General features: G+C 48.9%; 1 pseudogene; it reads right to left on the minus strand.

The window, feature by feature from the left end:
* LOC135642897 (protein CCA1-like) overlaps positions 1–25,799 on the minus strand; it is a 47,469-nt pseudogene that overhangs the window by 10,052 nt on the left and 11,618 nt on the right.

A 25,799-nucleotide genomic window follows, 5' to 3' on the forward strand; every position in this document is an offset into this window, starting at 1 on the left:
GCCACTCGGCCTCGGGCGCAGCCAGCACGCAGCCTCGCTGCCTCGGCCTCATGCGCAGCCAGCACGCTGCCTCGGCCACTCGGCCTCATGCGCAGCCAGCACGCAGCCTCGCTGCCTCGGCCTCATGCGCAGCCAACATGCTGCCTCGCTACCTCGGCCCCTCGGCCTCATGCGCGGCCAGCACGCTGCCTCGGCCTCATGCGCAGCCGGCAAGCAGCATCGTTGCCTCGGCCATTCGGCCACATGCGCAGCCAACACGCTGCCTCGCTGCCCCGGCCCTTCGGCCACATGCGCAGCCAACACGCTGCCTCGCTGCCTCGGCCCCTCGGCCTCATGCGCGGCCAACACGCTGCCTCGCTGCCTCGGCCACTCGGTCTCGGGCGCAGCCAGCACGCTGCCTCGGCCACTCGGCCTCGTGCGCAGCCAGCACGCAGCCTCGCTGCCTCGGCCTCATGCGCAGCCAACATGCTGCCACCCTACCTCGGCCCCTCGGCCTCATGCGCGGCCAGCACGCTGCCTCGGCCTCATGCGCAGCCGGCAAGCAGCATCGTTGCCTCGGCCATTCGGCCACATGCGCAGCCAACATGCTGCCTCGCTACCTCGGCCCCTCGGCCTCATGCGCGGCCAGCACGCTGCCTCGGCCTCATGCGCAGCCGGCAAGCAGCATCGTTGCCTCGGCCATTCGGCCACATGCGCAGCCGGCAAGCAGCATCGCTGCCTCGGCCATTCGGCCACATGCGCAGCCAACACGCTGCCTCGCTGCCCCGGCCCTTCGGCCACATGCGCAGCCAACACGCTGCCTCGCTGCCTCGGCCCCTCGGCCTCATGCGCGGCCAACACGCTGCCTCGCTGCCTCGGCCACTCGGCCTCGGGCGCAGCCAGCACGCTGCCTCGGCCACTCGGCCTCGTGCGCAGCCAGCACGCAGCCTCGCTGCCTCGGCCTCATGCGCAGCCAACATGCTGCCTCGCTACCTCGGCCCCTCGGCCTCATGCGCGGCCAGCACGCTGCCTCGGCCTCATGCGCAGCCGGCAAGCAGCATCGTTGCCTCGGCCATTCGGCCACATGCGCAGCCAACATGCTGCCTCGCTACCTCGGCCCCTCGGCCTCATGCGCGGCCAGCACGCTGCCTCGGCCTCATGCGCAGCCAACATGCTGCCTCGCTACCTCGGCCCCTCGGCCTCATGCGCGGCCAGCACGCTGCCTCGGCCTCATGCGCAGCCGGCAAGCAGCATCGTTGCCTCGGCCATTCGGCCACATGCGCAGCCGGCAAGCAGCATCGCTGCCTCGGCCACTCGGCCACATACGCAGCTGCCTCACTGCCTCGTCCACTCGGCCTCGTGCGTAGCCAGCACGCAACCTCGCTGCCTAGGCCACTCGGCCACATGCGCAGCCAACGTGCTGCACGCTGCCTCGGCCCCATGCGCGGTCTATCCGCCCACACCGAGCACCTAGGCCAATCACTACCGAGATCCACCTCGGCGCGGCCCGACCGCCTGTCGTGTTCCTCGGCTGCGTGGTGCCCGAGGCCACGTCCTCGCGTCCTGCCCGCCTGATCGTGCTACTCGGTCGCATGACCCTCGCGACCACGCCTGCGCGGTCACCCCGCCTGCGTCGTGCTCCTTGGCCCCATGTTCCCGAGACAGACCAGTGCCGCCAGTACGCCCGCGTCGTGCCCCTCGGCTCCATAAACCCCGAGACACGTCTGCACGGCCAGCCTGCCCGCGCCGAACTCCATGGCCCTATCCACCTGGTTCACGCCCCTCGGTCGCAGCCGGCCTGCACCGAGCACCTCAGCCAATCTCTGCCGAGACCCACCTCGGCGTGGCCCGACCGCCTGTCGTGTTCCTCGGCCGCGTGGTGCCCGAGGCCACGTCCTCGCATCCTGCCCGCCTGATCGCGCTACTCGGCCGCATGGCCCTCGCGACCACGCCTGCGCGGTCTGCTCGCCTGCGTCGTGCTCCTCGGCAGCATGATGACCGAGACCACACCTGCGCGGCCTGCCCGCCTGCGTTGTGCTCCTCGCTTCCATCATCCCCGAGACACACCTGCGCGACCAGACCGCCTGCGTCGTGCTCCTTGGCTCCATGTTCCCGAGACAGACCAGTGCCACCAGTACGCCTGCGTCGTGCCCCTCGGCTCCATAAACCCCGAGATACGTCTGTGCGGCCAGCCTGCTCGCGCCGAACTCCTCGGCCATATCCATCGCCTTGCCCACCTGGGTTACGTCCCTCGGCCGCAGCCTGCCTGCGCCGAGTGCCTCGGCTCCATGCTTGCCGAGTCCACCACCTCGGTCGCGTAATGCCCGAGGCCGCCACCTCGGTCGCATAATGCCCGAGGCCTCCTCGGTCGCTTAATGCTCGAGGACACCCCCTTTGGCTTCACGCCACCCGAGACACACCTGCGCGGTCACCCCGCCTGCGTTGTGCTCCTCGGCCCTCGGCCCTACGCCATCCCGAGACACACCTGCGCGGTCACCCCGCCTGCGTTGTGCTCCTCGGCCCTCGGCCCTACGCCATCCCGAGACCACACCTGCGCGGCCACCCCGCCTGCGTTGTGCTCCTCGGCCCTCGGCTCTACACCTCCCGAGATCACACCTACGCGGTTGCCCCGCCTGCGTTGTGCTCCTCGGCCCTCGGCTTTACGCCACCCGAGACCACACCCGCGCGGTCACCCCGCCTGCGTTGTGCTCCTTGGCCCTCGGCTCTACGCCATCCCGAGACCACACCTGCGCGGTTGCCCCGCCTGCGTTGTGCTCCTCGGCCCTCGGCTTTACGCCACCCGAGACCACACCTGCGCGGTCACCCCGCCTGCGTTGTGCTCCTCGGCCCTCGGCTCTACGCCATCCCGAGACCACACCAGCGCGGCCAACCCGCCTACGTTGTGCTCCTCGGCCCTCGGCTCTACGCCATCCCGAGACCACACCTGCGCGGTTTCCCCGCCTGCGTCGTGCTCCTCGGCCCTCGGCTCTACGCCATCCCGAGATCACACCTGCGCGGTCACCCCGCCTGCGTTGTGCTCCTCGGCCCTCGGCTCTACGCCATCCCGAGACCACACCAGCGCGGCCAACCCGCCTGCGTTGTGCTCCTCGGCCCTCGGCTCTACGCCATCCCGAGACCACACCTGCGCGGTTGCCCCGCCTGCGTCGTGCTCCTCGGCCCTCGGCTCTACGCCATCCCGAGATCACACCTGCGCGGTCACCCCGCCTGCGTTGTGCTCCTCGGCCCTCGGCTCTACGCCATCCCGAGACCACACCTGCGCGGTTGCCCCGCCTGCGTTGTGCTCCTCGGCCCTCGGCTCTATGTCTCCCGAGATCACGCCTGCGCGGCCACCCCGCCTGCGTTGTGCTCCTCAGCCCTCATCGGCTCCATCGGCCCCGAGTCTAACCCTGCTCGGCTTCCTGATTGAGTTGCGCGCTTCGGCCCCATGTTGCACGAGACACGTCCGCGCGGCTAGCCCGCCTACGTCATACGCCTCGGATATGCATGACCAGCCCACCTAAAGTAAAAAGCCATGCATCGGACCCCCTGCATGCAAGAACCGACGCATAGCTCCTTTCGGGGGGCATATGATATGGCAAAAAATGGCAATGTGACACGTCATCCCCCTGACCAACTCACTGCCCGAGGCTCGCCATATCCTGCAGCAGCTCGGCCTCCCACGCAACCAAAGGTACAGTCCTGCCCTGCAGACAGCTACACCAGGTAACATCAAACCTCCTCTATAAATACCCCCGAGCCCTTGGCAAAAGGGGGAGGACACACTCAACAGGCGGAGGTTTCTCCTCCTCCTAAACCCCCTCCGCATCTTTCTCTAACTTGATCGTCGGAGGGGTCGGGTCGAGCACCCCGGCCCGACCTGTGTGCAGGGGCGAGACGGTGTCGGCTCTTCCTGGCGCCGTGGCGGAGCTTCTTCTCGACCGGGACGACCCGACCTCCCGAACCGAGCCGCCGACCCGACCGGGCGACCCGAGTTGCCGAACCGACCTCCCGACCCGAACCACCGAGCTCGGCCGCCGGGAGACCTCGAGGAGCGCCCCCAAGGAGATCACCGCCTTCCGGACCCGAACCAAGCCGCGACGGCCCCGAGGCCACGGCTAAAAAAGTTACTTACCGTAACAGTATTCATTTCTACTTCACTGCTTGATGGTGTGTTTGATCCACAAGAGGAACAATCCTGTTTCTTCTTATTCCTTGCCTTGTCTGAACTATGAAATCCAATGAATACCGATGGTGTGAACTTGTCGGACCTAGTGGCTTTAAGCTCACTTGAGTTCTCACCTCTTCCACTATCATATGAGTCTGATGACGACAACAATGATTTAGAAGAGTGATGCCAAGGCTTTAGATCCTCAACTTGTTTTTGGTTTCCAACTTTCTCCCAAAGGTGCCAACATGTCCTTGAAGTTGGGTTGTATCCGTTGAGGGGATGGTGGTTGTGTTCAGAGGAGCAAATGCAAAACCAACAAGAGGAGGGAACATGGCAAGAGGCCCTGAGCTGCCCACCATGCAGCTGCAACTGCAACTGTAACAGCAGCAATTGCCTCCAAACTTGGAGTTGGATTCATATGCCTTCCTGGAATTTCTCCAGCTAGGAATTCAGCAGTTGACCGAAGGGAGGTCTCCGCCTCCGCAGATGGCCATAAAGATGCTGCCATGCTTGCTGCAGCATGAACTGCTGGATTTTGTAACAATGTAGAAACAATAAGACTTGAAAAATGTAGATGAGATGTTTAGGAATGACCTATAAGCATCTTGACTGCTCTGGAAGTGAGTCAAATGTGTGAAGGCTGGAAATGGATGATGCACAGAACGAATTATCGATACATTCTGTACTGGTATCGCAAACGCTATAGGGTTCATGGATGGGTTAGCATTTGCATGATCCCCGACTTGGCCAGTTACTGCAGTAGGGTTTCGATCATCTGAATCTTCAGTGTCCATGCTTTTACCATTTCTGCCAATAATATGTGTAGCAGGTTTCTTTGGGTGGGTTTGATCCCCTTTTACAGTATTCTTTGAGGTTAAACCTTGAAACACTGACGTACTTGCACCATTTCCTAAGACTAAATTGATATGTGGATATATACAATCTCCTTGAACGCCTGTTTCCTTTCCACTCAAGGATTTGCCCTTTTCACTTGGCTCCTTGTTCAAGGATTTGTTAATTGCAATATTATCTTCCATTTCCTCTGTGGATAAGAATTTAGTATATTTTCTATAATTGGAAGAGCCCTTGTTTACAGAAGAGATGGAAGCAGGCACCGTATCTAGGAAGATATTAACAACTTCCGAGTGACTACGATCTTCTGAAATCTCTTCATTTTGCAGCTTCTGTGCCATCATGAATTTCTGGTCAAAGCAGCTAACTGAGATAAAATTTTGTGTAAAGTACAGAAAATACAATGCTGTTGTGGAACAAATGAAAAGCGTGTATACAAGTGTTTACCTCTTGCAGTGCATCACCTTTGATGTCCATTACTTTATTTGTGCTTGGTGATATTGATTTTAATGGCTGCCCACTTGTTGTTTCATGAGGTGTGAGAAAGCCTGCACCAGACTTTCGTGGAAATCCATCGTTTGACTTACTTTTAGGTCTTGGAGGAGGGATGTCTATATCATGTTCTTGTATGGAGATATACCTTTCTCAATGTTAGTGAACAAACATGTTGTGATTGACGAGTTAGCATGGCTAGGCCCATCTGCCGACGTTGGGAACCTCTGGTGGAACTATTGAGTTGATGGAGTAGTTACGCCCTTCAAATGCGTCGGGCGTCAGTTGAGGTGGCAAGGTCGGCCTGAGCCTCACTGCGGGTGGGCACTCCAGGGCCGATTGATATGAGTGTTGTTCGTGGGAAGGCGTGTCCTCTCTTCCCCTCGGATGGTTGGAATTCCTCCTGATGTGGAAGCCTCCTAGAGATGAGAGGTGCAGGCTGACACTCGACGGGTCTGACTCGTTAGGTCACCCTCCCCTGCATACCGAGCACCGTCTGCGGGAAGAAGGCATTCGCGGCTTGGTGGCGACCGCCTCCCTACAAAAAGGCCCTCGTTAGGTAAGTCCCGACTTTGGCCCCTCTGACGAGTAAGTTAGATTCGTCCCGAATCTTTCGTCCCTTCTTTCTCCTCTCCTTATCTGGTCGGGCCCAGGGGTATTTATACCTGCGTGCGGGAATTGGTCGGGCCTGGGTCTGGCATGGCCATTGACTCTAGGGGCAGAAGAACCTCTCTGACGAGATGGCATCTTCAGGGGTGCTTGAGCATCGTCAGATGACACCGCCCCCAGCTCTTGGGGTGGTCAAGCCGTACAGTAGTACCGTTAGAGCTTTAACATGGCGTGCATCCCACGGTTCTGGAGGCGTACAGTGGCGCGTTACATAGGGCCAAAATATGCCCTATCGCCTCCACACACACACACGCCCCCACCCCGAGGCGTGCCGACGGATCGTTGGCGGTCCTGGAGGCATGCTTGGGTTTAAGGGGTATGATAGCACTAGGCTTTTTGCGGGAGGAACGAATTGATTCGTCGGGGGTAATTTAGGGAGGTCAATCCCCTGGTGTGGACAGGGCTGATCCTGTTGGATGGGGGTGTTATGGAGTGAAGCCGAGACGTAGATGTGGGCAATTTGTGATTGACGCAAAGTGACTCGGGTAGCGGGGTTCGGCTCAACCTAGGGGGCTCGGTCGTCGGTGTCGAGCCTGGGGGTCAAGTGCCTATGCTCGTTTTTGGGTTTTAACGTCGGCGATCACTAACCGAGAGTGATTTAGTACGCTTTGGTCGAAAACCAAGTGCAGTGACCGAGAGGGTGGATCTGGCCTCGAGTCGAGCATGAGAGCCAAGTTATAAGATCGGCTCTCCATTAGTTCTAGGGACCGAGTTGTGAGCTCGGCACCGTATTAAGTCTAGGGACCGAGTTGTGAGCTCAGCATCGTATTGAGTTTGGGGACCAAGTCGTGAGCTTGGCTCCGTATTGAGTCTGGGGACCGAGTTGTGAGCTCGGCTCCATATTGAGTTGCCAATGGGTCGCCAGTCGGGAGCGACCTAGAATGACTCGGGCGAGAATCGAGCTTGGGTTGCCGACGGGTCGCCAGCCGAGAGCAATCTGGAGCGACCCGGGCAAGAATCGAGCTTGGGTTGCTGATGAGTCACTAGTCGGGAGTGATCTGGAGCGACCCGGGCAGGAATCGAGCTTGCGTTGCCGACGGGTCGCTAGTCGGGAGTGATCTGGAGTGACCCGGGCAGGAATCGAGCTTGGGTTGCCGACGGGTCACCAGTCATGAGCGATCTGGAGCGACCCGGGCAGGAATCGAGCTTGGGTTGCCGATGGGTCACCAGTCGGGAGTGATCTGGAGCGACCTAGGTAGGAATCTAGCTTGGGTTGCTGACGGGTCGCTAGTCGGGAGCGATCTAGAGCGACCCGGGCAAGAATCGAGCCTAGGTTGCCGACGGGTCGCTAGTCGGGAGCGATCTGGAGTGACCCGGGCAGGAATCGAGCTTGGATTGTCAATGGGTCACTAGTCGGGAGCGATCTGGAGCGACCCGAGCAGGAATTGAGCTTGAGTTGCCGACGGGTCGCCAATCAAGAGCGATCTAGAGTGACTCGGTCAATTGGGTTGCTGACGGGTCGCTAGTCGAGAGCGATCTGGAGTGACCTGGGTAGGAATTGAGCTTGGGTTAGGTCATACCTGAATGCTACCGTGCCATGTGGCGGGTCAGGCGGAACGTCAGGGGGCACAACGGGCGGAACGTCATGGGGCACAACGGGAAACTTCATTTTGAGCGGCGCTTGGCAAGGGGTTTCGAGTGAGGGGACATCTTTGGTGGGGAGTCTAAGGCAAGCGTTGTTAGGATCGGAGCGGCACTAAGAGGGGGGGGGGGGTGAATTAGTGCAGCGGATTAAAACTTCGGTTTTAGAAAATCTTTCGTACGATAAAAATAATGTTTCATTTGAAACCGTTTCAATTGCATTGAAAGTGTACGTAATAAGATGAGGGCAGTGAACTTAGCAAAGTAAAGGTTTGCAGAAACATAAATGCATAAACATAAACGCAAATCGGAGATTACGTCGATTTTAAAGTGGTTCGGTCAAATGACCTACATCCACTTGCGAGGCCCCTCTTCGATGAGGCTCCCACCTTCCACTAGCAAATCTCTTGAAATGGAAGGGTAAATACCCCTCTTACAACCTTTTACAAGCAGTTCAACCTCTTACAAATTTTCAGTAAGAAAGAAAGAGGAGAACTCTCTAGCAAATTGAAAACAAGACTTGCTAAGACTTTCTAAGACTTTTCTCTCAATCAAAATGCTTCTCAAAAGTTATATTCTCAGCTGAGACTTGAGGGGTATTTATAGGCCTCAAGAGGATTCAAATTTGGGCTCCAAAAATTTGAATTCTCTTATGTTCCCGATGCTGGCGGTACCACCGCCCAGCCAAGTGGTGCCACCGCTCAGCACTCGGGTGCTGGGCTGTGCAATCGCCCAGCCCAGGAGGTGTCACCGCCCAGCTCTCGGGTGCTGGGCGGTGCCACCGTCTAGGCCAATTCAACTCACTGGTTGGGCTCCAAACTTGGCCCAAACCAGTCCGAACTCGGGCCCAATTGACCCCTACTTGGGTTATAGGATTAACACCTAATCCTAACCCTAATTAACGTGCTAACTACGAATTTAAAGACATTTTCTAAGCTATTACAAAGTTCGTAAGTCAAGACTTCTTCCGGCGAGCTTCCGGCGAACTTCCGACGGTCTTCCGATAAACTCTCGGAAACCATTCTGCGGACTCCCGACAAGCTCCTAGACTTCACGATTTGATCTTGGCGAGTTCCAACGAGCTTCTTCGGTAAGCTCCGATCTTTCTTAGTGAGCTCCGCGAACTTCCAACGAACCTTCCGGCGAGCTTCCGAAAAACCCTTCGGCAAGCTCCCTACTCATTCTCAGCTAGTCCGGCAGCATTCTCGACGAACCTTCGGACTTCCATCGAACTCTCGAACTCCCAACGAATCTTTCGCACTTGACTCCAGCACTTTGTTTCACTTTATGTCTTCATCGTTATCGTAGTTAATCCTGCACACACAAACCAAAACTCAACTCCGATCTAGACAATTATTACAACGCGAATTGACATTCTATTGCCCGGCACGTCATTGGTTGGCGCTTCGTCCGATTCTTCGGTGCATCGTCCTCTCTTGCGGCTTGTTGCCCAATCGGCGGTTGACCTCCGCAACCCCGATATCCTTGGCGCAATTTCGCTCTCCTTGGCCCGATGCCCGACATCCGAAGCATTCAGCCGTCCAATATCCTAGCGTGATCTCTTCCGGCGCAATGTCAATTCCTCCTGCGTTAATTGTCTAATCCTGATCGAGTAGACCTGCATCACTCAAAATGCAATTAAACATAAACATAATTATCAATTGGTTTCATCATCAAAATACGAGATTCAACAATCTCCCCCTTTTTGATGATGACAACCAATTGATGACGGAGTTAAACTTGACTCCCGGAGTTTAAACAAACTCCCCCTATCAATATTCCATATTGATATAACCTTGAATTCAAACTGAATTCAAGTCATTGCAATATTCATCATGAATACTTGCAACACGTTATTATGAACTCATGAATAGACTTATGCATATCATGTCATCAACATACTTCTCCCCCTTTGTCATCAACAAAAAGGAGAAGTACAACTATTCTTTGTGTTTGTAATATGAGTTCAACTCATTGTATGAAAAATATAATATTAAGTTTTATCATCATGCAGTTTTGAAGCTAGAAAATTTAGCAAGTAATGCATCATGCTTAGGACATTCAAGCTATCAAGTTTTAGATATGCAAGTTTTACAGCATACAAGATAGCACTTTTGGTAATGTTCAAGATAGCAAGTTCTACATCATGCAAGCTAGCAATATTGAGATGTTCAAGAAAGCAACTCTTGCTTCTTGAAATATGCAAATTTGTCAAGTTTTGCTAGATGTGTAAGTTAGCATTTTTGCCTCTTAAGATAGGCAAGATAGCACATTTGCTTCTTTTGAGATAGCAACTTTTTGCTTCTCTTTAGACTACAAGCTAGCAATTTTTACGATATGTAAGTTTCACAATATACAAGCTAGCAAAAATTTCGAAAGCAAATGCAAGATAGCTTTCTTGTGTAAGCTCATAATTCTTGCTTCCTATTGCAATGTGCAAGTTGCAAGTTTTGCTTCTTGAGATAGGCAAGATAGCACTTTTGTAATTTTTGTTTCTTAAGATAGGCAAGCTTGTGATGTTCAAAATAACAAGCTCTTTCTTCTAGAAGTGTCATTTTTGCTTTCTTTGCAAAGTGTAAGCTAGCAAAATGTTTGAAAAAGTGATCAAGTTTTGCAACATACAAGCTAGCAAAAATGCCAAACTAGCAAGAGATAATGTTTTACATGAGGCAAGCAAACAATTTGGCAAATGTTACATTTGCATCTTCTCTTTTGAGAAGTGCAATTTTTGCTTTAATCTTGAATTGTGCAAGCTAGTTAGTTTGCCTCTTTTCATGATGTCCACGCTAGAAATTCTTGCTCCCTCTTTGTCATTATCAAAAAGAATGGAAGACCCTTATATCAATTTTCATATTATGACAAAGGTAAGTATCATTCTTATTTGTGCATCATTATATATTCAAATTAAAACATACACAATTTCAATAACCTTATTTTTCATGCACGATACCGAAAAATAAATCAATCATCATTAATAAGCATATCATACATGATACTTAAACACTAAAATTTTCAAGCATTTATCAACATGTTGATTATGATACCAAACATTCATCATTTAAAGCATTTCAATCATTGTTTCAATCATCACTATAACTCATCATGCACAAAATGTAAAATCATCTAACATGATACAAACATTTATTTTCAAAATGTTTATCACTATTTTCATGTATGATAATAAAGTATTCATGATGCATATATCATCACAATACAAAGCAATTGCATGTATAATTTCAAATTATAAATATTTCAAATCATGAAGATATTAATTTGTCAAATTTCATCCGATCATTCATGATTATAACTTTTCATTTGTATACATCAAAATAATATCAAGAGTATTTCATGCATAATTTTAATCACCACATAAGGAATATCAAGAAGAAAGTAATTGGGTGATACGATAAACATTTCATGAATACAAGGAATTGTATAAAAATCACATCATGAAAGATTAGAACACATGAATACCAAAAGGCATGATTTCTTTTTGAAAAACCTACTCATAAATAATCAAAAGAAAATTTTAGGAGATCGATTAATGAAAAAATCTTGATTCATAATAAATCTTAATTTGTAAATATCACGGAATCAAGATCATATTTTGAATAAAACTCATTCAAATTCAAATCATCAAAATCTCAACATTTCTTTCAAGAGATTCAAAATGGCATAGATAGTTTTATTGGTCTCTTAGGTAGAAATCAATAAGATAGAGGATTACATTTCATTTTTATAAATTTCTATTCATGTGATTTGCTTCTTATGAGCATGCCTTAGTCTTTATATGCCAAATCAATATAAGCATTAAAGTTCAAGATGTAAAGACAAAATCTTATAAGACAACTCATTTATAAAATATTCATCATGTTTATTTTCATGAGATTCATAAGATTGGTAAAATAAATTCATTAATCTCAATAGAATAGAAAATTCATTTCCATTTCATACAATTGATTTCATGTAAGAGTGTTCAAGTCTTTTTGTGAAAACATTGTATCATCATTTAAGGTCAAAACATAAGTTTCGTCATAAAGCCGTCAAGACCAAACATATCAAAAATAAAATATCATAATATCACATCTATCATCAAAAGACTATCAAGAAATTCATACATAGATGTACATGCACTATGTCATCTTAATATGTCATGAGAATGTCATCTTAATTCGTTATAAAAATGATTAAACCAAAAACATGTTAATCCAAAATGAGAGTATCAAATCAACATTTACTTCAAAAACTCATGCATGACATAAAATCATCAAAATACACATGCATGGATTAATCCTAAGCATTATCACATATCATATAACTATAATCCATAATGTTGCATACATCATTCAACATTTCAAAACATAACATGCATGAAACCTTAGCAATATACTTTTCATTGATCAAATTTTTAATTTTTTCAAAGATGCTAAAAAAGAAAAACATGATATAATTTTTGAAAAATAATTTTTTTATTTCCTATTCCAACTATCTAAATTAAGAACTCATGAAAAACTTCAAGTAATTTCAAAATAATTCAAGAGAGTTGAGTTACTTACCTTGTAGTCGAAGCCCGTCAAAGCCCAATTCGCCGTTTCACCTTTGGAAGTTCTTGATTCATCCTTGGGTGCCTTCCTTTTCTTTAGCCTCTTCCTCCATTCAAGTTCATTGTTTATTTTAGATTTTTGTTTAATGAACTTATTAAGAGTTGGTGTTCGAAGTTCAAGTTCATCATTGTCCTCATCACTTGAGTCATCGCTCAAGTGGTATTCATTTGTCCGAGGTTCCAAATCCTTCCCGTTCTTTGGAAGGTGGTTCAAGTGTTCATTGTGTTCATCATGTGCATTGCGCACCATTTCTATTATCATTAATGAGCCGATAAGTTCTTCAAGTGGAAAAATATTTAAATCTTTTGTTTCTTGTATTGCCGTTACTTTTGATTCCCAAGCTTTAGAAAGTGATCGTAAAACTTTACTAACAAGTTCAAAATTCAAGAAACATTTGCCAAGAGCTTGTAAACCATTGATGACATCCGTGAAACGGGTGTACATGTCAACAATTGTTTCGCTCGGCTTCATTTGAAAAAGCTCGAAATCATGCATTAAAATGTTGATTTTCGAATATTTAACTCTAGAAGTGCCTTCGTGTGTGATTTCAAGAGTGTGCCATACGTCGAAAGCTGTTTCGCATAAAGAAACTGTTGGGAAATCATGGGGGGCGACATCATATGCGCAGCGGAAGAACAAGAAAACAAAAAATCCCCGATTCCCAAAAAGATGTTCGTCGTCGTGCGAAGATTGGTGCGCAAAATCCGCAAAACACAAAACTGCATATAGAGATTGTGTTACCTAGGGAGATCGTATATCCCTGTTTCCTTGCAGATCCTTAGGAGAGGGTGAAGGAGGTCAAGCGTCCTCCTCTCTAGCGGTGATCCACACAGCAGGGTTGCGACGACGCTCCTCAAAACTCCAGGCCTACTCTGAGGTGGAGAGGGAGAGGAGAATAGGAAAGGCAAGCAAAGACTCTAGCCTATGAGGCTGTGAATCCCTCCTATTTATAGAGATCCCGTGTCAAACCCTAATGGGTCCTTCCCTAGTGGGTATTGGATCTGCATCCAATAAGACAAGGGCTCCGTCGGATATCTTATATCCGAACCTCTACTCATCGCAATGCTTACCATATGTGTGTGACCCTCTAGGCCCAATATCGAGCTGGCCGTGAGTCATACCTATCAGAACTCCTTCTAACTCAATGAATTATTATCTCTGTAATAATTCACTCGACTCATCGACTACGGACGTACTAGGCCACTACGCCGTAGTCCCTAGACGATACAGGGGAATCCAATCCATTGGACCTGTCTGTCCTCAGTTACCATGTACCTATAGTCCCTCATCCATCTAATATCCCAGAGACCGTATATCGAGCATGGTGTTGTCAGACCCATACGGTTTCTACTCGAGTCTCGCTCTAATCGGATTCTCCCGGAGAACTCTTTCTCTCTCAACCCGAATGACCCTGGCCAGGGATTTGTCTGAGCAAGAACACATGGGATATTCCTCTCATGACGCCGAGAGTGGATGATCCTCTATCGACACTCAATAGCCCTCGTAAGGTCGACTACCACTCCCAATGACCAACTGTACTAGATTTGGGACAACCAAACCTATAAGTATGGTATCAAAGAGTGGAGCACTCATACAGGACATCCTTGGTGTCTCAAGTCTAAGGACCAGATACACCACTAGGACTACGGAATCGCTGTCTGACAATAAGACATCATCAACCATCCAGCATTCCGTAAGCGGATCTATCAGTGAACTCATTCTCCAATGAGCACCTGTATTGTATCCTTAGTGTCCCTACACGAGCAGCTATGAGACCAGCTGCATCCATCATATGGACGAGTATACAGCACACCAGTCTATCCGGTTATCACGATGTCCCTCTCGAGTAACCTATGACCGGGATTATTTAAGATATGTGTTTGAAGGTGAATCGATCTCATTATCGTGATCTCATCATGATCCGATTCCCATTGCACAAATCCAAGGACATCACAATATATATATGCATTTATGCAATAGTTATAAAGTGATATACGCCAAAATATAATAAGCAAAAAGATTCTGTATCAAGTCACACGTGCCATCACTCACGTGATTGGCTTGCTGGGCACCTATGACTAGCAATCTCCCACTTGACCTAAAGCCAATCACCTATGTGTCTGATCCCCATCAGACCCCTGTGACGCTCAAAGACAATCTGAGACAACGGCTTTGTCAGTGGATCTGCAATGTTATCTTCGGATGGAACTCTTTCCACTACTACATCTCCTCGGGTTACGATCTCTCTTATAAGCTGGAACCTCCTCAGAACACTTCTGATGAGACCCGGGTTCCCTTATTTGAGTAATCACCCCATAGTTGTCGCAATATAAGGAAGTCGACTTGTCGCTATCTGTATCGACTCCCAAACCTGTGATGAACTTCTTCACCCAGACTCCCTCCTTTGCTGCATCTGATGCAGCAATGTACTCCGCCTCTGTGGTCGAGTCAGCAGTGGTATCTTGCTTGGAACTCTTCCAGCACACTGCTCCTCCATTCAAGGTGTACACATACCCTGAATTCGACTTGCTATCATCGACATCAGACTCAAAACTTGAGTCAGTGAAGCCTTCAACCTTAAGGCTATTACCTCCATATACTAGTAAAAGATCCTTAGTCCTTCTCAAGTACTTAAGGATACACTTTACTGCTTTCTAGTGCTCCAAGCCTGGATCCGCCTGATACCTGCTCGTGACACTCAGAGCATGCGCTATATCAGGCCTAGTACATAGCATGACATACATGATATACCATATTGCTGAGGCATAAGGTATCATATCCATGTTCGCCCTTTCTTAGAATTTTCAATGCCAAACCTTTTGACAATGGTTTCTATGTACCTGGACTAGGACAAGCCAAGCATCCTCTTGGATCTATCTCTATAGATTCTAATCCCCAAGATATAGGATGCTTCCCCTAAGTCCTTTATGGAGAAGTGTCTAGATAACCAAGTCTTTACTGTAGATAGCATTCCTACGTCATTCCCAATGATGAGGATGTCATCCACATATAACACCAAAAAGGTGATAGCGCTCCCACTTACCTTCCTGTATACACAAGGCTCATCTTCGTTCTTAACGAAGTCATAAGATCTGATTGACTCATCAAATCTTATGTTCCAACTTCGAGAAGCTTGCTTTAGTCCATAAATGGATTTAAGCAACCTACACACCTTATCTGGGCAGTTCTTAGACACGAATCCCTCAAGTTGCATCATATACACCTCCTCCTCGAGGTTCCCATTGAGGAATGCGGTTTTCACATCCATCTGCCAGATCTCATAATCATAGTGTGCTACAATAGCCAATAGAATTCTGATGGATTTTAGCATTGCTACGGGTGAGAAGGTTTCGTCGTAGTCAACACCTTGCCTTTGACGATACCCTTTAGCCACTAGCCTTGCTTTATAGGTCTCTACCTTTCCATCTACTCCAATCTTTTTCTTAAAGATCCATTTGCAACCGATGGGTACAATACCTTCGGGCGCATTAACTAGGTTTCAAACCTTATTGGAGTACATAGAATCCATCTCAGAATTCATGGCTTCTTGCCACTTCCCGGAGTCTATACTCATAATAGCCTCCTCGTAGGTCTGAGGATCAATATCCTCAGCATCCTCTCCTCTAATATATCCCACGTATCTCTCAGGAGGATGAGATACTCTATCAGACCTGCGTAAATTTGAAACTTGTGTATTAGGTACCTGAACAGACTCGGGCTGTAGAGTGGTGCTTGAGCTTGGTTCTCTAACTTCGCTCAACTCTATCATTCTCCCACTGTCTCCGCCAAGAATGTGTTCCTTCTCAAGGAACACTGCTCTCTTAGCTACAAAGACCTTTTGGTCCTCGAGATGATAGAAATAATACCCACAAGTTTCCTTGGGGTATCCCACAAATTTGCATCGCTCTGTCCTTGATTCTAACTTATCGGGGTTGTGTCTTCTAACATGGGCAGGGCAACCCCAAATCTTAACAACCTTAAGATCAGGCTTCTTCTCTTTCCATATCTCATATGGTGTAGACACTACCGACTTAGTTGGAACTCTGTTCAGAAGGTAAGCTGCGGTTTCGAGGGCATATCCCCAGAATGAGATGGGTAGGTCAGCGAAACTCATCATGGACCGTACCATATCTAATAATGTACGATTTCTCCTTTCAGAGACACCATTGAGCTGAGGTGTATAAGGAGGTGTCCATTGGGATAATATCCCATGGTCCTTGAGGAACTGAGTAAACTCTGTACTTAAGTATTCACCTCCTCGATCTGATCGAAGAGTTTTGATACTCTTTCTAGTCTGGTTCTCCACCTCATTCTTATACTCTCTGAATTTCTCAAAGGCCTCGGACTTGTACTTCATTAAGTACACATATCCATACCTTGAGAAATCATCAGTAAATATAATGAAGTAGGAGTAACCTCCAATGGCATGAGTTGACATGGGTCCACATACATCACTATGTATGAGTTCCAACAACTCAGTGGCTCTCTCTCCAGTTCCACTAAATAGAGAGTTGGTCAATTTTCCACGAATGCAAGGCTCACAAGTTGCATAAGACATATAGTCGAATGGATCTAGATATCCATCATTTAGCAACTTTTGAATCCTTCTTTCATGGATGTGACCTAGCCTACAATGCCACAGGTATGCACTATTCAACTCATCTCGTTTCCTTTTGGACACATTTACATTCATGATATGTGGAGTGGTGTCTAACATAAATAAACCATTATGCAATGTTCCTTTCGTGATGATCTTATCATCTAATAATATCGAACAACCATTGTTCTCAAAAACAAATTTATATCCACTAACTGTTAAACATGAAATGGAGATAATGTTTTTGATAATAGAAGGAACAAAACAACATGCATCTAATGCAATAAAAGCTCCACTAGGTAGATGTAGGGCGACCTCTCCAACAGCTAATACAGCAACTTTTGCTCCATTACCCATCTTGAGGTCCATCTCGCCTCTCTCTAGTCTCCTAGGCCTTGCCAGAACCTGCAACGAATTGCATATATGATAAGCACTACCGGTATCCAATACCCATGTGTTATCATAAGAGTCTGACAAATGGAGACTGATTATGAATGTACCTAAAGCTTCATCAAGCTTTTGTTTCGCCCTTTCTGCAAGGTACTCTTTGCAGTTTCTCTTCCAATGCCCATCTTTACCACAGTGGAAGCACTGGCCTTTGTCCTTTGCTGGGTCTTTCTTAGCAACCTTTGCTTTACCTTGTTTGCCCTTGCCCTTTCCCTTCTTAAGGGACCTTTCTGCTTTCCTTTTCTTTCTGGTCTCACTAGTGTAGAGAACTGGCTTCTCTTTCTTAATAGTACTCTCTGCCTCCCTCAACATATTGAGGAGCTCTCGGAGAGTCACCTCAAGCTTGTTCATATTAAAATTCATTATGAACTGTGAAAAGGAATATGGTAGGGACTGAAGCACAATGTCCACACACAAGTTATCCTCTAGGACCATTCCTAGACCTGTGAGTTTCTCTATCCACTCAATCATCTTTAGGACATGGTTCTGAACCGGTGTCCCCTCAGTCATCTTAGCGCGGAAAAGGCTCTTGGATATCTCATATCGTTGAGTCCTTCCCTGTTCCTCAAACAATTTACGGACATGTAGGAGAATGGATCTGGCATCCATCTTTTCATGTTGTCTCTGTAACTCTGGAGTCATAGAGCCCAACATATAGCACTGAGCAAGAGTGGAGTCATCAATGTACTTCACGTAGCGAGCGATCTTATCCTCGCTTGCCACTTCTTCGGGCGTAGGGATCACTGTATCAAGGACGTACACGATTTTCTCCGCTGTGAGAACAATTCTCAAGTTACGGAGCCAATCCGTATAATTTGGACCAGTGAGGCGGTTGACATCAAGTATGCCACGTAAGGGATTTGAAAGCGACATTTTCTGAAAATAAAGATGTAGCAGAAATGAATAACATGCAGATTTTGCAAGAAATAAACTATCAAGATATGGACTTCTATCTTAATATGCTCCCACTATTTTACTAACGAGTCACGCGACACCCTCAGCACGTGAAACGGAAGTCTCCGGCAGACTTCTAGTGGGGATCAGGATCCAATCAGCGTCTTAGTGTAACCTCGAGGGACTCGACCAATCACACTAAGCCTAAAAGGTAGGCAACTCTTGCCGATCACAACTCCTTGTGATTCCCGTCCTGTTCGGCCTCCGAATCACCATGGCCTCGAGGGACTCGACCAACCATGATGCTCGGTTAAGTCAACACCTTCGTTACAAGATGAGTCTGATTTGATGATATACCCTCGAGGGACTCGACCAAGCATACCATGCCCTCAGGTCACCGGTGACATCTCTATGTCGTAAGCAAGATAGCGAATCGCGATATAGGTGAGTCTCGAGGGACTCGACCAACTCAACCTACACCGGGAATCGGTTCCTACTCATAACGATGGAAGGCCACGTGGGTCAATCTAATTGCCTCACGTTTACCGACTTAATATTATCGAGAGATGTTTCTATAATTTGGTCTCCTAATATGACATGTCACACATATACATATTTAATATATATCTACATCGCATGCAAATATATATACATATCTAGTATGTGTATAAGCAATCACATCAGATGATCATGGACCACAACCTAATATGATTAGGCCCGAGCTAGTAGGCCTAATCACTCACATCAAGATCTATGTGTGCAACGGTGCATCTCCATGCCCTGTGATCGTCCATCTCGTCCTCGTCGGTTCCGTCGACATCTTGATGCATCTCCATGCATCACGATCGTCCGTCTCGTGGGTCCCGCTATCACATCCACGCTCCCGCTGCGCCTCCTCATGTGATTACAACTTAATCATAGGTATGCAGGCGCGACAATAAACGAGAAATATAATGGAGGTTCGCAGACCTCAATAATAATAATCACAAGTACACACATCACACGATCCATGATCATCCGTCCACACATCATACATCACATGTATAAATAATCATCATCATGTGGGACTACTAGATAATAATAAAAATAATAATCAACTAAACCTTTTAATTAATTAATATTTTTCTGAAATCAGGAACATGTAGGGAATTTCTCAATTCCTAAGGGTATTTTCGTAATTTGGACAAAAGATAGAGACTGGAATTTCTCAAATTCCGAGGGGCAAAACTATATTTTGCCCAGAAAACCCTAATACCCTTTCCCCTTTTCGCTGCTGCCGCCGCCGCCACCCTGCCGGCGGCGGCCGGTGCGGCGGGGAGAGGGCGCTGCCCTCGCCTGCAGGCGACACGCTCGCTGGCGGCGCTGTCGCCGCAGGTGGGCTCCCCCTTCGGGCGTCGCTGCCTCCGCAGGCGGTGCTGTCCCGCCGAGCGGCCGCCCCTGTAGGGGGGGGGTTTCGCCCGCAGGAGCAGCGGCGACAGGCGTCGCGCGTCGTTGCCCTGCGGCGGCAGGCGCTGCTTCCTTTCAGCGTCAAGCGCCACTGCCCTGCAGCGCCTCTGCCCGTGGGTTGCCAGCCCCGCCGGCAGCAAGCCTACTGCAAGCAGGCCGCCGGCCGGCTGTTGTAGACGCAGCCCCTGCGCTGCACGCACGTAGATCGAGGGTAGCAACTATTGCTGCCTTTCTCGCTTTTGCGTCAACGATTTTGACGTCAATATTCTTTCTAAACGCAACACACGCAGTTCAAAACCAATCATTCGCACGAACAACCTGGCTCTGATACCACTGTTGGGAAATTATGGGGGGTGACATCATATGCGCAGCGGAAGAACAAGAAAACAAAAAATCCCCGATTCCCAAAAAGATGTTCGTCGTCGTGCGAAGATTGGTGCGCAAAATCCGTAAAACACAAAACTGCGTATAGAGATTGTGTTACCTAGGGAGATCGTATATCCCTGTTTCCTTACAGATCCTTAGGAGAGGGTGAAGGAGGTCAAGCGTCCTCCTCTCTAGCGGTGATCCACACAGCAGGGTTGCGACGATGCTCCTCAAAACTCCAGGCCTACTCTGAGGTGGAGAGGGAGAGGAGAATAGGAAAGGCAAGCAAAGACTCTAGCCTATGAGGCTGTGAATCCCTCCTATTTATAGAGATCCCGTGTCAAACCCTAATGGGTCCTTCACTAGTGGGTATTGGATCTGCATCCAATAAGACAAGGGCTCCGTCGGATATCTCATATCCGAACCTCTACTCATCGCAATGCCTACCATATGTGTGTGACCCTCTAGGCTCAATATTGAGCTGGCCGTGAGTCATACCTGTCAGAAACCCGATTGAACTCATTTTTGTCCAAAGCGCAAAATAAGGCATTCATAGCCTTTGCGTTTAAAGAAAACATCTTATTCTCCAAATCATTCCATTGGTTCATTGGAAGAGCCATTTCAAATCCATTTTCGACTATGTGCCATAAATTCAAATCCAAAGAAAGTAAGACAACTCTCATTCGAGTTTTCCAATAAGTGTAGTCCGTCCCATTGAAAAAGGGAGGACAAATGAGAGAGTGACCCTCTTGAAAGCTGTAAAGAGCCATTTCTATTTGGGTGTTAAACCAAGGTAGAAAAATGTGGCTCTGATACCAATTGTTAGGATCGGAGCGGCACTAAGAGGGGGGGGGGGGGGGGTGAATTAGTGCAGCGGATTAAAACTTCGGTTTTAGAAAATCTTTCGTACGATAAAAATAATGTTTCGTTTGAAACTGTTTCAATTGCATTGAAAGCGTACGTAATAAGATGAGGGCAGTGAACTTAGCAAAGTAAAGGTTTGCATAAACATAAATGCATAAACATAAACGCAAACCGGAGATTACGTCGATTTTAAAGTGGTTCGGTCAAATGACCTACATCCACTTGCGAGGCCCCTCTTCGATGAGGCTCCCACCTTCCACTAGCAAATCTCTTGAAATGGAAGGGTAAATACCCCTCTTACAACCTTTTACAAGCAGTTCAACCTCTTGCAAATTTTCAGTAAGAAAGAAAGAGGAGAACTCTTTAGCAAATTGAAAACAAGACTTGCTAAGACTTTCTAAGACTTTTCTCTCAATCAAAATGCTTCTCAAAAGTTATATTCTCAGCTGAGACTTGAGGGGTATTTATAGGCCTCAAGAGGATTCAAATTTGGGCTTCAAAAATTTGAATTCTCTTATGTTCCCAATGCTGGCGGTGCCACCGCCCAGCCAAGCGGTGCCACCACTCAGTGCTCGGGTGCTGGGCGGTGCAACCGCCCAGCCCAGGAGGTGTCACCGCCCAGCCTAGGCGGTACCACCGCCTAGGCCAATTCAGCTCACTGGTTGGGCTCCAAACTTGGCCCAAACCAGTCCGAACTCGGGCCAAATTGACCCCTACTTGGGTTATAGGATTAACACCTAATCCTAACCCTAATTAACGTGCTAACTATGAATTTAAAGATATTTTCTAAGCTATTACAAAGTCTGTAAGTCAAGACTTCTTCCGGCGAGCTTCCGGCGAACTTCCGACGGTCTTCCGATAAACTCCCGGAAACCATTCTGTGGACTCCCGACAAGCTCCTAGACTTCACGATTTGATCTTGGCGAGTTCAAACGAGCTTCTTCGGTAAGCTCCGATCTTTCTCGGTGAGCTCCGCGAACTTCCAATGAACCTTCCGGCGAGCTTCCGAAAAACCCTTCGGCAAGCTCCCTACTCATTCTCGGCTAGTCTGGCAGCATTCTCGACGAACCTTCGGACTTCTGTCGAACTCTCGAACTCCCATCGAATCCTTCGCGCTTGACTCCAGCACTTTGTTTCACTTTATGTCTTCATCGTTATCGCAGTTAATCCTGCACACACAAACCAAAACTCAACTCCGATCTAGATAATTATTACAACGCGAATTGACATTCTGTTGCCCGGCACGTCATTGGTTGGCGCTTCGTCCGTTTCTTCGGTGCATCGTCCTCTCTTGCGGCTTGTTGCCCAATCGGCGGTTGACCTCCACAACCCTGATATCCTTGGCGCAATTTCGCTCTCCTTGGCCCGATGCCTGACATTCGAAGCATTCAGCCGTCCAATATCCTGACGTGATCTCTTCCGGCGCAACGTCAATTCCTCCTGCGTTAATTGTCTAATCCTGATCGAGTAGACCTGCATCACTCAAAATGCAGTTAAACATAAACATAATTATCAATTGGTTTCATCATCAAAATATGAGATTCAACAGGCGTATCTAGGGGATCCGAGGGGTTGTGACGGGCCTCAAAATGTCGCAGCTGTTGCTCTCGTCAAGAGGCCCTAATCGCCGTCTTATTGTGGGTCGCGCCTTTCATATATCCCCTAGCAGGGGTGGGTTGTCGTCACTCTTGTGATCAATCTTTCGTTTTGTGCTTTTGGCTCCTTCCTTGCAACCTCGCCGCTCTCTTTGGTTCAACTTTAGTCCCCGACGACCGGGCTTCTTTCTTATGACTTTGAGATCGAGATGTCTTCACCTTCATCTTCGTCTTCCTTCTCATCCCCCCTTCCCACTCCTTCTCCTTCTCCCCCGACTTCTCCTTCTCCTTTGGCGAGTTCTCGTGATGAAGTGGTGAGCGTATCCTCGGGTAGTACTTCACCAAGGATCTCTAAGGGCACCGTCGAGCTGGAGACCCTGAAGTCTTTGCATGATGTAGACTCGGTGGTCACCGAGGACTTCCTGAGAGTGCTCCATGACCACTATCGCATCCCAGAGCATTACCGCTTGCATGCTCCTTGTCCGGGGCAGCGGCCATACGACCGGTTCCCTAACTGATTCGGTCTGACGGTGGGGGTGCTCGAAGCCGGCCTATGGTTTCCGATGCACCCCATCATTAGGGATTGCCTTTACTTCTGGGAGATTTTCCCATCCCAAGTATCACCCAACTCTTGGCGGTACTTAGTGGTGTTCATCCGGGAGTGTCAGGAGGTTGGGATTAAACCATCCCACCCTCTCTTCCTGACTTGCTTTCGCTTGGGGAAGGGACCAGGCAGATATTATCTGACCACTCGAAGCGGTTTCAAGATTAGCGGTGCACCCTCCAATAACAAAGGTTGGAAGAGGCGCTTCTTCTTCATCAGTTGTGATCAAGAGTAGGGTTTCAGTACCGGGTGGGCCATTCGGTCCATTGATAACGCCCTCTCGTCGCTCCTTACTAGTGACACAACGCTGGTGGACCATCTGAGGAGCATCCTGTCCTCTTCTCAGGTAATAAAAGAGATGACCGAGGAGTGGATGGTTGGAGCTGAGCTAAGCCCCGCCACCGGGGGTATGGCTATTCGCATATAACGACTTATTTGTTCATTCCATGCCGTCTGATCGCTATCTGTTTTTGCAGGAATGGTGGACTTACGATCAATGACGAGGACGGCCAATACCAAGGCCGCCAAACCCCTACCTCGAGACGGGGAAGGTTCTGGAGGCAAGATTGTTCCGTTGGAGGGGACTCTAAAGAGGGCGCCGGCATCACCAGCAATGGGGCGCCCTCCCAAGAGGACAAAGCTGGCAGTCCGGAAGACACTGGCCAATCGAGCCACGCGCTCGAGCGCTCCCCTGGCATCATCCAGGACCCCTATCTAGGGAGAGGGCATGGGGAGTGAGAAGGGGAAGGGGCTGGTCGGATCATCCGGTGGCGACCCTCCTAGGAGGGGGCCGACATCCCCCTTGGCGGTGCGAGAGATGTGCCGCATCTTCTCCTAGCCTGAGGGCGGGCAATTTCAAGCCCAACTAATGGCCGACCTTCCGGTCGAGGAGCCGGGAGACCCTTTCGCCACCCGATGGTCGGCTTTGAAGGCCGACAGCCGACCTTGGGCTGACGGAGCAACCGCCCAAGAGTTCATCCGAGGGGCACTACACCCCTCATTGGCCAAGGAGTTGTACAGCTCCAACTCGGAGGTGCTGGTGGAGGGGGCGGCCAAGTCACTCGTCCGAGTAAGTGATGGCCTTCCCTTTTCTTCACCTTTTTGCTTTGTGGATGTTCACAGTGACTTTAATGTGTTGAATCTCGGATTTTGATGATGAAGTCAATTGTCATTTGTTGTCTAATCTATGTGTTGAGATAAGTGTGCAGGATTAACTACGATGAAATTTAGACAAGCAGCAGGAGTTGCACCGGAGTCAAGTTCATGATCACGCTGGGAGTTCGAGAGTTCGACGGAAGTTCGGACGGTCGTCGGAGCTTCTGCGAGAATAGATCCGAGAAGTCCAGAAGCTTGCCAAGCGAAGCTCGTCGGAACTCGCCAAGTGGATCGTCGCAAAGTCCAGGAGTTTGCCGGAAGTCCGCAGAAGAATCACCGAGGGTTCATCGGATGATCGACGGAAGTTCGCCGGAAACTCGCTGGAAGAAGCGATTGACGCATCAGAGCAAAGCTGCAGAAATTGTCTTAGATTTAATCATAGTTAGCACATTGATTAAGTTGGAAAATGGGAGGTGATCCCATTAACTTAATCTTGGGGCAATTGGGCCCCTGAAAAGATGAAATTGGGCCGAATGGAGCTAACCATTCGGACCCTGATTGCACCAGGAGGTGCAACCGCCTAGGCCAAGAGGTGGCACTGCCTGGGCTAAGCCTCCCAGCGAGACTAGGCGGTGCAACCTCCCCAGCCAGGAGGTGGCACCGCCTGAGCTCAGTCTTCGAGCTAGACTGGGCGGTGCAACCTCCCTAACAGAGAGGTGGCACCGCCTGAGCTCAGTCTTCGAGAAAGACTGGGCGGTGCAACCTCCCTAACAGAGAGGTGGCACCGCCTGAGCTCAGTCTTCGAGCAAGACTGGGCGGTGCAACCTCCCTGACAAAGATGTGGCACCGCTTGAGCTCGGTCTTCGAGCTCTGCCAGGCGGTGCAACCTCTCTAGTCAAGAGGTGCAACCGCCTGATCCCGAAATTCCGGGATTTGATCGTTTTGAGCTCCAAATTTGAATTGGGTTAGGGCCTATAAATACCCCACCCATTCAGCACTGAAGGGATACAGATCTACACCGAATTCTTGATCTTTTCAGTGATTCTAAGAGCTCAAATTTGTGTAAAGTCCAAAAGTTCTCCTCTTTTCTGTTCTTCAAGTCTTGAGTTGTAAAGAGAGGAGAGAAAGGATCTGTAAGGGTTGTCTCCTGAGCCCGTCAAAAGGAGAGAAACTGTAAAAGGGCAGTTGGCCTTCGCCTATTGAAGGAAGGCCCCTAGTTGACGTCGGTGACCTCGCCGGTGGAGGAAGCCAAAAGTGGAGTAGGTCAAGACTGACCAAACCACTCTAAATCTCTGGTTTGCATTTATTTTGAGCACTTTATCATTACTGCAAACCTCCTACATAGCTACTGCTCTCTGCGCTTTTTACGAACAAGTTTCTAAATTCTAATCTTTCCGAATCTGCATTCAGACGTCAAAAGGTGTTTTCGTACGATCTTTACATTGCAGCTTACATTTACGTCTTGAATCTGTTTATAACTGCGAACTGTCTTCTGCGCTTTTACGAACGAGTTTCTTTGCAGTTTACATTTACATTTTGATTCTAT

This window comes from Musa acuminata, chromosome BXJ3-7 (genome assembly GCF_036884655.1).
Source record: "Musa acuminata AAA Group cultivar baxijiao chromosome BXJ3-7, Cavendish_Baxijiao_AAA, whole genome shotgun sequence".
Taxonomy (NCBI): domain Eukaryota; kingdom Viridiplantae; phylum Streptophyta; class Magnoliopsida; order Zingiberales; family Musaceae; genus Musa; species Musa acuminata.